This window comes from Xyrauchen texanus, chromosome 6 (genome assembly GCF_025860055.1).
Source record: "Xyrauchen texanus isolate HMW12.3.18 chromosome 6, RBS_HiC_50CHRs, whole genome shotgun sequence".
NCBI lineage: Eukaryota > Metazoa > Chordata > Actinopteri > Cypriniformes > Catostomidae > Xyrauchen > Xyrauchen texanus.
This window is the reverse complement of record NC_068281.1, coordinates 3,238,945-3,251,944: the sequence shown is the minus strand read 5'-3', so window position 1 is coordinate 3,251,944 and position 13,000 is coordinate 3,238,945. Positions and strand designations below refer to the sequence as shown.

The following is a 13,000-nucleotide window of genomic DNA, read 5'->3' as shown; positions in this document are numbered from 1 at the left end:
GCGCTTGGACTCACCTCTCGAAACCAATCTGTCGTATTGTCTTCTCCCACACTGTACCTGGTGAATAGAAAAGATAAAGCTTTACTACCCAGTGAACACAATTTTCTTCCACATTGTAGTTACTGTCTGAATCTCCCTGTTCTTTCAGTGTGGATAGGTTTCATAAACAATATCTAAACCCAATGTAATTTTCTTTTCTAAAACCTTACAGGGTCATTTTAGGTCATTTCTGCAAGGTGAAAAAAACGTAAGAAATGCATCTAGTTATGATTAATGTGATAAGTTGATATCTTATTATTTAGGGGGAAAAAGCCTTGATGGAATCTGTTTGTATTATTGAACCCTTAGATTTCTACTAATAATAAAAACATAAATACTGATATGAATATTACTATTAATCAAATATGTATTTCTTTAACATTGGTGACTTTAATCATGTGGTCAACAACTGCACATGCATTGCCGTGGTTTTACCCCGTTAAAGGGGTTTTAACACTAACATCAACTTCACGAAACGTTGCTATGGACCATGCGTGACACGGACGGGTTAAGCTGATGTGCACCGTCTCCAGGATGTGAGTGGGGTCTGACTCGGGGTGGCAAGTAGGGTAGCAAAGCTTATTTTTAGGGTGGCAGTTGCCACCCCGTGCCACCCTTCTGGCCACGCCCCTGTTTATTAAGTTTAAATGTATTGGCAGGATAAACCACAGAGGAAAGTGTCTGAATACAGAAAATGTTTAATGACCAGTTCCAGAAGGCATTGCAAAAGGGGTTTGAACTTATTTAGGATACACAGACAGAACACTACAGTAAACAGTAAATAGTCTTTAGTCCCTATTCAGTGTGCATGGACATGAGTGATGTGTTTCCATTCTTCAGAGGAGAACGGTTGGAGGGTAAAGACAAATCTAAGTGGCAGATATCCCATAAGTCTCCAACACAGACCTTGGTGGCCAAAAATCTCCTCTTGTTTTGACATAAACACCATTTTTCCAGAACATTCAATATGTGCTGCATTTCAATGCCCCTCTAATGCCGTTCAGTTTTAATATTAATACTTTGAGAAACACAAAATCCTAACACAAAGACTGTCCAAAATCTATTTTCAGTCTTTACTATATATAATTATTTAGTGTCAGTTTAAATACTTTACATGACTGTTTTACATGCACTAATGCCAAAGCATTATAGAAATATAAACAGATATTAAAAGAACATATTAATGTACATATTATACTATATTCTACCATATTTAACTAAAGCTATACTATACAATATTGCACTACTGTATATCCTACATTGTAAAGCACTTTACTATAATGCACTGCACTATACTGTTTTATACTATTCCATACTACATTTCACTATAATACACTTTAATATACTACAATACAATGTGCTACATTATAAAGTATTGTGCACTACTGAACTGCACTACATTATACCATGCTATACTATAATATACTGCACTATACTGTACTACACTACACTATAACAGACATACTATACATAAAGGACATATACTATTCTTAATTGTAATACAATACACTGTACTGCACTGCCCTACACTATACTATACAGTATTATACACTACTCTACTGTACTGTTATACCTTACTATACTATACTATGCCATACTATACAATATTATACAGTTCTTTATTTTACTATATTGTAATACACTACACTTTACTACACTGCACAAGACTACACTACATTGTACTTTAATATACTACACTATGTAATACTATACAACACTACGCTATTCCACTATACTGCACTATATTATACAAAACTATACTACATTACACAGTATACCATAACATATAACACTATACAATACTATACCATAATAAACTGTACTGTACTACACTACACTGGACTACAGTGCACTATACTATTCCATAACATACTACACTATACCATATTATACTGCACTATCCTATCCTTTCCTATCCTATCCTATCCTATCCTATCCTATACTATACTATACTATACTATACTATACTATACTATACTATACTATACTATACTATACTACACTACACTACACTACACTACTACACTACACTCTACTCTACTATACAAAACCATAATATACTGTACTGTACTACAATCCACTGGACTACAGTGCACTATACTATTCCATAACATACTACACTATACCATATTATACTGCACTATCCTATCCTTTCCTATCCTATCCTATCCTATACTATCCTATACTATACTACACTACACTCTACTCTACTATACTATACTACACTACAATATACTACACTACACTCTACTATACTATACTACACTACACTACACTATACCATAACAAACTGTACTGTACGACACTCCACTGAACTACAGTGCACTATACTATTCCATAACATACTGCACTATACTACACTATACTAAACTATACTACACTACACTACACTCTACAATACTACACTACACTACACTACACTTTACTATACTACACTATACTATACTACACTACACTATACTGCACTACAATCTACTATACTATACCATAATAAACTGTACTGTACTACACTCCACTGGACTACAGTGCACTATACTATTCCATAACATACTGCACTATCCTATCCTATACTATACTATACTATACTATGCTATACTATACTATACTATACTATGCTACACTACACTCTACTATACTATACTATACAATACCATAATATACTGTACTGTACTACACTCCACTGGACTACAATGCACTATATTATTCCAGACTACACTACACTATACCATATTATACTGCACTATCCTATACTATATTATACCCCACTATACTTGAGGGACATATACTGCAGTAGACTGTGCTATTCTATACTATGTCACACTAAACTACACAATACTGTACTGCACTATTCTATACTGCATTACTACTACTTTAAAATGCAATACTATACCATACAATGCCATACTATACTAAACTTTACTATAATATACTAAACTATACAAGTCTTAATCAGAGGCGTTTCCAGCATTGAAGGACATCCGGGGCTTAGCCCAGACAATTTTATTTTCACACTAGCAACCACTTCTCTGTAGTCCAAAGCTGGTGAGAGGGTATTCTTTGAGTTTTGCTCTGGCTGGGCCTGTTTCTACAGTTCCTAAATCTTCCACTCTAGTACTATCCTCAACATCCTCTCTCCTCCCTGAATCATCTGTGATGCAAAAGAACAGATACAGCACATAACTTATTGCAAATCAGCTTCAAACAACTAATTCATCAAGTGCTACATATGTCAAATTGTAGACCAATACCATTGAAGGAAATGTATTGGGAAGAGCAGATCAGTGGGATTGCCCTAAGATCTATCATGATTCTTGAATTTTCATGTACATTACCATAAAGTCATCACAAAAGAGTTATATTATAGTGAGTAAAGTGAGGTAAAAATATATTGAATATAAATAATTTATATTTTTTGACATAAATAGTCAAAATGATGTATAAGATCCTAAGTTAAAGCAATACATGAATGACTTTAGTCTAAGTTCATTGACACACCATGGCATCGAACTGTATATAATTCTCCATGTTCATCTGTCAAAATCCTTTCATTAGGATCACTGAGATAAACAATGTTTCACTTTTAACTTTCTCTAAAGTAAAGTGACTGATTAATTGCCAGTTTCCATGCCTGATTCTGGCACATCTTTGCTACCCTCAAAGTGTATATTTACTACAAACTAATATCACAAAACAAGTCACATATACATTTTATGCTAATGCTTATTGGTTATCCTTAGAGAAAACAACACCTGATAAACAAGAAAATTACACTCCGAACTGTAATCGAACCGCGGTCTCCAGCGTGGAAGGCAAATGCGCTAACCACGAGGCTAGAGATTACAACATATGATATCAGTCGGTAGTAGATCTCTTGAGGTGAAAGCCACTGTGCTGTGAAAGCCAGCCAGATGATGATCTTTAGACTTTAAGGACAAAAACAAATGTGAATTCTTACCCACTGACTTCTTTTGGAAATTTTAGAAGCCTCATTTGCTTCATTTTTGCTGTCTTTCCTGCTAACTGCTGTTAACTCGCCACTAAGTAACGTTAGTTGATGTCAACGACTGTGCAAGCTCCTCCCCTACCTGCTGCATATTCAACAGAGAGGAAGAAACAGAGTCGCCCATAGGCTACCGACAGCAAATGAACTTATTCTATAGGCTAGATTATGCCTATGTCTATATTTACAGGCTGTATGCAGTATGTGCAAAGCCAAAGCACAATGAAATAAGGCAACTTATGATTTCGGGGGTCTACATAGGCCTTTGTCCTGTTTCATATTTGTCAGTCAACTTTTCAAAATTCATTCGGGGCTACACTCAAAACATTCAGGGCTGAAGCCCCGCTAAATCGGCTGCCGCCGCCTATGGTCTTAATCTACTTAAGGGACATACTACAGTATATTGCTAAATACATAAGAAACACCCTCAAATAGATCATTGGGGCAGTATTTTCACATTATCAAACTCTTTAGCTGGTTTTGAGGTTATAAATGTCTACATTTCAATGTAATGTATCCCTGTGCCTGCTGTCAGTGAAAAATGGTATCTTTTTATTTCATTTATCGGTCCATAATTCACGTCTGGCAGTACGATGTTCAAAGGGATGTGGTCAGCAGAAAGCAGTAATGCTTGAGGAGCGACGGCAATATCGCTGACATCTCTGAGGTCAGTGACCCCAGTGTAAGGGTTTCGTCCCCCTTTAAACACTAAAGAATTCTTCATAGTCTTTATTCACAGTGAGAAAGACAGCAGGCCCCAAATGGGTTCATTTCAGGACTGTTTCCTCTTCAATGTCAAGTAATATGTGACCGACTTACCCAACAACATCCCTAACTTGCAAAGCTATCAAACAGCAGATCTATGGAGCGTGAAGGACTGTTTCACAGCAACATAAATTAGCTTATAATGCATCATAAATCACGTATTGCTGGGGATCTATGTGCCAACACCCCGTTCTAAAGGGGGACTACGTATTAGTTTCACTACATCTTAAAAATAAAGTTTCCATTTAGAACCAAAAAAGGGGTGCAGGTTTGGAACAACATAAGAGTGAGAAAATGATGACAGAATTTAATTTTTGGGGGAACTATCTCTTGAGTTATTATTTTGATTTGGGTAAAAGTAAAAAAGCAGCAATGGACTGACTAAGACTTGAGGGATCTTTTCAAATGTTTGGGAATCTTTGGAAACTGTAACCTGGGATGGAAATCTGAGGGCGAGTGAGCATTTGATAATATCTTTGAAGGATCGTTCAACAAGAAAAAAAAGTTAGTGGTTTTGACACTGTTGTGGATATGAACTGTTGGTAACCTTCAGCCCTCTCCGCCCATTTTAAATCATTTAATTTTGACATTTGTGCTGTGAACTTACAGTTGAATTCAGAATCAGGGTTTCCAGCCAGCAGACTGTGAATGGTGATCTGATAGATGATGTGTATCAGGAGGAAGCTCATACTGCAGAAACATAAAGACTTCAGCAGGTGCCCCGTGTGGCCTGGAAGAAAAACAGCATAAAATAATTTACAATAAAATATATATATATATATATATATATATATATATATATATATATATAAACATAAACTAACATAATTGGAAAACTGAAAATAAACTAAAATACATTTTCAACACCCAAAAACTAGCTAAACCTAAAATAAAATAATAATAATAAAACTACAGTACATGAATAAATGGAAAATAAAATAAATTTTCATTACTCAAAACTATATAAAATGTAATACAATAAATATATACAAAAATAAAATCAACATTACCACACTAATAAAATAATAAGAATAAAATACTATTTACAACCCGCCTTCATTAATCATGAGAATAACACTAGACAGCAATAACACGGCCTTGACAAATTCAACACTTTAAATATTTAAATTATCTTAAAATATTACAACTAAACTAAAAACTACTGAATATGAAACTGCATACAGTAACTAGCTAAAACAAATTCAATATACTGAAAAATTTAAACTATACTGAATTTCAGAAAATACTGATTGAAAACTAATGAAAACTCAAATAATTTAAAAAAAGTAAATTATATATATATATATATATGATGCTACTGTTCTACCCACTCCTTACGGGATTCAAACCGGCATATCTGGCATGGGAGACGGGTGCACTAACAAGGAGGCTAAAGGCTACAGCCTCTAGTGTCAGTCACTAGTGCACCTCTTGAGCCGGCCCCCGTTACACTCACCCCCCTAAACATCACTTCCATCCAGGTCACGGCACCATTGTGACCCTCCTGTTCTACCCGCTCTGTACGGGACTCGTACCAGTGTCTCCGGTGTGGGAGGCGAGTGCACAAACAAGGAGGCTAAAGGCTACAGCTACTAGCATAAGAGGCACTAGTGCATCTTTTGAGGTCAGGAGAGTGAGGTTTATACACATTGCACAGCTATCTATCAGCTGGCCCCCGTTACACTCACCCCTTAAACATCACGTCCATCCGGGTCACGGCACCATTGTGACGCTCCTGTTCTACCCGCTCTGTACGGGACTCGAACCAGTGTCTCCAGTGTGGGAGGTGAGTGCACAAACAAGGAGGCTAAAGGCTACAGCTACTAGTATAAGTCGCTAGTGCACCTCTTGAGGTCAGGACAGTGAGTTTAATACACATTGCACACATATATATATATATCTATCTACCAGATGGCTCCCGTTACTCACCCCCTAAATGTGCACATTACAGTTCATAAGCGCTTACAGGCATTCTCACAATTTAAATAAAGCTAAAACAAAACAAAGATTTGTTGGTGACATGGTGCTTACATAAGCTGCACATGGAGGATTCTACAGTTAGAACGCAATGGATCTCCAATATAACATTCTACACACCCGGACACTAATCAGGCTAAACAAGTCTCAGAGAGGGATAAAGGCCTTCTCCTTTCCATTAATCCCTTTACAACTTTATTTTGGCACACTGGACAATGTTGCTCTTTTCCTCAGTGCTGTTTGGCTTCCTCCATTGCGCTTGAAACTAGAAAATTCTCAGTAGAATTTAAATGGACCGCATCAGTTTTGTGGTCTGCGGAGCGTTATCGGGGCAAGCCCGTGCAATCCGGAGATACATAGCAGATCACTGGCACGAGTGGCCAAACTTGTCTTGAGAAGCACATTAAGCAGGTTTAAAACACCGAACTCAAGATTATCATTTAATTGTTTTATTAGCATTACATTTCGTAGAGGTGCGTCACTGCATAATGCATATCGGGGAAACAATGGCGTTGTGTTTTGGGCATGTTTATAGCTTTAAATCCCATATGCACCAAATCTGTGTTTTTCATCTCACGATTGCTTTTATGACACTATTGATTAGGTTTAGGTTAGGGAGGTACAGTTTTGTTGATTTAAAACTCGATAAAGCATTAACCTTAAAAACCCCATCTGTTTAGGAGAACCTTTAACTCGCTTTTAGCGCCACTTAGAGGACATTTGACCTCGGAAATACTGCAATACGCGTATGAAACCCCTAATGTAATTTTGCAAAAATGTCGCCACAATCATAGACATCAGGATGTAACCTTACCTTGCATTGTGATCCTGGAGGGTTCTGGGAAAAGAGGGATGAGGAGGAGGTAGAGCAGGTAGATGAAGGAGAGCCCATTGTACCTGAACAGACATGCTGCAGAGAGAAAATATCAAAACAAACATTAGAATAATCACATTATTCATTAGGGTGATGTGTGGGTTGTTGCAAGGACATCACTAAGTGGTTGCTGAGGTGTTCAGAGTGGTTTTACTGCACTGTAAACTTCACGATTTGAGGAATATAGCACAAACAGTGTGGGACGAGTTACATGCTAAGACTTTAAACTCAGGGTTAGCAAGTCATTGAATATGTGTATTAGGATCATGATGCTTGTCCTGTCCAGTTTGGTCTATCTGGTGCTTAGTTGTTATTCCTGCAAGTTCGATCTAATGAAAATTTGTGGATAATTTACGAGTTGGCTAGTTCATCACATGCAAATTCTCAGATGTCTAATGTGGAAGTAAGCGTGAGTTCCGCACACAAGGCGTGAAGGACATACTTATTAATATTATGCCTTTACCCAAACCCTTTATCTAAACGTAACCAATGAGTAGAGTGTGTAAAGATGATAGGATGCTGGTGTGTGTGACAGAAGCAAGTAACTGTCGTGTATTAGATGGAAATTATGTACAGTGATGTCACTGGCTGTAGGGAAAGTCGCAGGAATTCTAACGAGTGCAGTCGCATGATATCATACGAATTAGCCAAATTAGGTTCAGGCCCTCCCTAAACCTGATTGCAATGTACCAACAAAACTAAAACAGCAGTACAGTGCTCTAAACTCCAGATAAAGAGTAGCTCTGTAAGCCAGTGCTGATTGTCAGTGCAATAAAGGTGTGATGGTAGCGTAGTCATTAAGGAGCTGAGGTTTGCTGTTTGGACACTAAAAGCAAAGCTCTTCAAGAGGGACTGAACCACAATAACAGTTCAAAGGACTTTACAAGGTGTTAAAACGTATACGTCATTAAATATCAATAGATCCGAAACTGTTTTCATGTCTGTTATAGACTCTTAAAATATTCAAAAAGGGTTTTAGACTCTAATGCAATAAGAACATTTGTCAAAGTCCTCTTAATGTCATTAGAGAACCTTTTAAATCCCTTAAAATTCCATAATATAATATTTTAACGTTTTTTTATATGCCATAAGAAGAGAATCTTTAAAGTTATTTTGATTCATAAGAGAATCTTTAAAGTTATTTGATTCATAAGAGAATCTTTAAAGTTATTTTGATTCATAAGAGAATCTTTAATGTTATTTTGATTCATAAGAGAATCTTTAAAGTATTTGATTCATAAGAGAATCTTTAAAGTTATTTGATTCATAAGAGAATCTTTAAAGTTATTTGATTCATAAGAGAATCTTTAATGTTATTTTGATTCATAAGAGAATCTTTAAAGTTATTTTGATTCATAAGAGAATCTTTAAAGTTATTTTGATTCATAAGAGAATCTTTAAAGTTATTTGATTCATAAGAGAATCTTTAAAGTTATTTGATTCATAAGAGAATCTTTAAAGTTATTTGATTCATAAGAGAATCTTTAAAGTTATTTTGATTCATAAGAGAATCTTTAAAGTTATTTGATTCATAAGAGAATCTTTAAAGTTATTTGATTCATAAGAGAATCTTTAAAGTTATTTGATTCATAAGAGAATCTTTAAAGTTATTTGATTCATAAGAGAATCTTTAAAGTATTTGATTCATAAGAGAATCTTTAAAGTTATTTGATTCATAAGAGAATCTTTAAAGTTATTTGATTCATAAGAGAATCTTTAAAGTTATTTGATTCATAAGAGAATCTTTAAAGTTATTTGATTCATAAGAGAATCTTTATAGTATTTGATTCATAAGAGAATCTTTAAAGTATTTGATTCATAAGAGAATATTTAAAGTTATTTGATTCATAAGAGAATCTTTAAAGTTATTTGATTCATAAGAGAATCTTTAAAGTTATTTGATTCATAAGAGAATCTTTAAAGTTATTTTGATTCATAAGAGAATCTTTAAAGTTTTTTGATTCATAAGAGAATCTTTAAAGTTATTTTGATTCATAAGAGAATCTTTAAAGTTATTTGATTCATAAGAGAATCTTTAATGTTATTTTGATTCATAAGAGAATCTTTAAAGTTATTTTGATTCATAAGAGAATCTTTAATGTTATTTTGATTCATAAGAGAATCTTTAAAGTATTTGATTCATAAGAGAATCTTTAAAGTTATTTGATTCATAAGAGAATCTTTAAAGTTATTTGATTCATAAGAGAATCTTTAAAGTTATTTTGATTCATAAGAGAATCTTTAAAGTTATTTTGATTCATAAGAGAATCTTTAAAGTTATTTGATTCATAAGAGAATCTTTAAAGTTATTTGATTCATAAGAGAATCTTTAAAGTTATTTGATTCATAAGAGAATCTTTAAAGTTATTTTGATTCATAAGAGAATCTTTAAAGTTTTTTGATTCATAAGAGAATCTTTAAAGTTATTTTGATTCATAAGAGAATCTTTAAAGTTATTTGATTCAAAAGAGAATCTTTAAAGTTATTTTGATTCATAAGAGAATCTTTAAAGTTATTTGATTCATAAGAGAATCTTTAAAGTTATTTGATTCATAAGAGAATCTTTAAAGTTATTTTGATTCATAAGAGAATCTTTAAAGTTATTTGATTCATAAGAGAATCTTTAAAGTTATTTTGATTCATAAGAGAATCTTTAAAGTTATTTGATTCATAAGAGAATCTTTAAAGTTATTTGATTCATAAGAGAATCTTTAAAGTTATTTGATTCATAAGAGAATCTTTAAAGTTATTTTGATTCATAAGAGAATCTTTAAAGTTATTTGATTCATAAGAGAATCTTTAAAGTTATTTGATTCATAAGAGAATCTTTAAAGTTATTTTGATTCATAAGAGAATCTTTAAAGTTATTTGATTCATAAGAGAATCTTTAAAGTTATTTGATTCATAAGAGAATCTTTAAAGTTATTTTGATTCATAAGAGAATCTTTAAAGTTATTTGATTCATAAGAGAATCTTTAAAGTTATTTGATTCATAAGAGAATCTTTAAAGTTATTTGATTCATAAGAGAATCTTTAAAGTTATTTGATTCATAAGAGAATCTTTAAAGTTATTTTGATTTAAACGTTTTAATTCTTATGATTCGAGAAGATCATTTTTTAATGTTCTTCTGATGTCATAAGAGAGTCTTTGTGTTCCTTGCCACAGTCGCCTTTGGATTGCTCACTGGATGTCAAAAGATGACTAATATTCTACTTTTTTAAGGCATCATTTACAATCCCGTTTTTTATTTAAATTTTTTTAATCAAACTGCACAACGATGACTTACAGCTTAATTTGCTGTTACAATATCATTTTCTGTAAAGCTGCGTTCTGTGTTAACCCCATGTTTTTGCCAAGTGTCATGGTAAAATCATGGTATTTTTTAAAGTACCTTGGAGTATCATGACGGTATCATCAATGAATATAACAATCACTCAGTAACATGCTATTACCCTAGTAAGGGCACCGTGTTTTTGTTTTTTATTGTTTCCACAAAAGGGCTCTGATGTTTTTTCTGCATTTTTGCTTCCTTGAAGGGCACTGCTGCGGGCGGGGACGCCACCTGAAGACTCATTCTCAAATCATTTCTCGGAGGGCCCTTCCACAAGACTGTCAGTGAAGTGTACATTCATACAGTAATGCCATGATTCCTTCAGAGTACCCCCTTCAAGGGCTCTGCAGTTCGGAGTGAGTATAGGGCATAGGGAGGATCACTTGTGATTGGAATCTGCCCTCAATCTGCTGTAGCACGCCCTTAAAGGCACCTCCGCTTAATTTTCACTAACACGTTATGTTACAAAGAAACATCATAATAACACATTTTTTATGTTATTTTAAGATTATTATGAGATTTTGATTTAGTTTGAACGATTTTAATTTAATTATAAAAATGTCTTCCCTTTTTCTGGACGACCAAAAGGCGCTTTTAGATTTGAGAACGAAAGGGGCAGGGGGTTGCGCCCCTGCTGCCCCCCTTCTGTGCACGTCACAGAAAAGCACTATACGAATAAAATTACTTGACTTAAACGTTTGTATGATTCCAGAAGAGAAACTTTCAAATTCTTTTGATTTCATTAGAGAACCTTTTAAAAGTTCTTATTATTCCGTAATAGAATCGTATCAAGATGATTCTGATTCCACAGGAGAGACCAACATTCCAAAAAAGAACCTTTTTAAGTTTCTATGTCTGTTAATAAAACACACTGAACGTAAAACAGCACTGATATCGGTTCAGGAGGTGAGCGGACACACTTGTGCGAGAGAGATAACCGTAAGACCACTAAAAACTGTGATGGAAGCCATTAAACTCAGTCTTATAGATTACAGCACAGACATTTATCCTGTTAATGAAACCAGCAGGCAGAACAAATACAGCGGATATCCAGGAGTGTATCTGGATGTCACCCAAGGCCAAAATACAAGCTGAAATGCTAAAATCCTCACTAAGAGTTTAAGAAAATATTGATATTCATACAGTATAATATAATTATAATTTTTTATATAATAAAAATAACATTATATAAATATACAGTTTATACATAATTTCATATCAGTCTAAATATTATTATTTTTATTGATATTAGTCTTATATTTCTTTTTATAAAATTCATAATATTAATAACATTCATTAACAAATAGAGGAGACTGTTCACACCGAAAAAGTAATAAGATTTTCAAACATTTGTAGTTAACAAAATAATAATAATAATAATAATGTTGATATTATTTTATAATATATATTTTAAATAATAAACAAATATATTTGTGGAGCGGAGGGGGGTGGGGCCAGGTCGGAATATCGAGCGCCCGGTCCCCAATCGGCCTGATGAGGCGCGCGAGGGATAAAGGCGGCCGGTGACGACGGTTCGAGAGAGAGAGAATTACGGGCGTGTCCGTCGTGTGTGTGTATTGATGTTTGTGTGTTTCGAGTTTAATTAAATGATCATTTATGTGACAAGCCGGTTCTCGCCTCCTCCTTGCCCATCCTTTAACTGTGTTACAATATTAATAACAATTATACCTATATTAATTATAATATTGTTGATATTATTTTATAATATAATTATTATTTTTTATATAATCAAAATAACATAATATTAATATATATACTCTTTATATATTATCTCATATTAGTCTAAATATTATTATTTTTATTTATATTAATATTATATTAATGTTATCACATTAATAATCATAATAATAATAATAATTAAATAATAAAATAACATCAACAAACAGAGGAGACTCTTCACATCGAACATTTTATAACATTTTCAAACATTTGTAGTTAACTAAATAACAACAATAATAATAATAATAATAATATTGTTGATATTATTTTATA

General features: G+C 33.6%; 1 pseudogene; it reads right to left on the bottom strand.

Moving 5' to 3' along the window:
* LOC127644513 (piezo-type mechanosensitive ion channel component 2-like) overlaps positions 1 to 13,000 on the bottom strand; it is a 125,002-nt pseudogene that overhangs the window by 100,997 nt on the left and 11,005 nt on the right.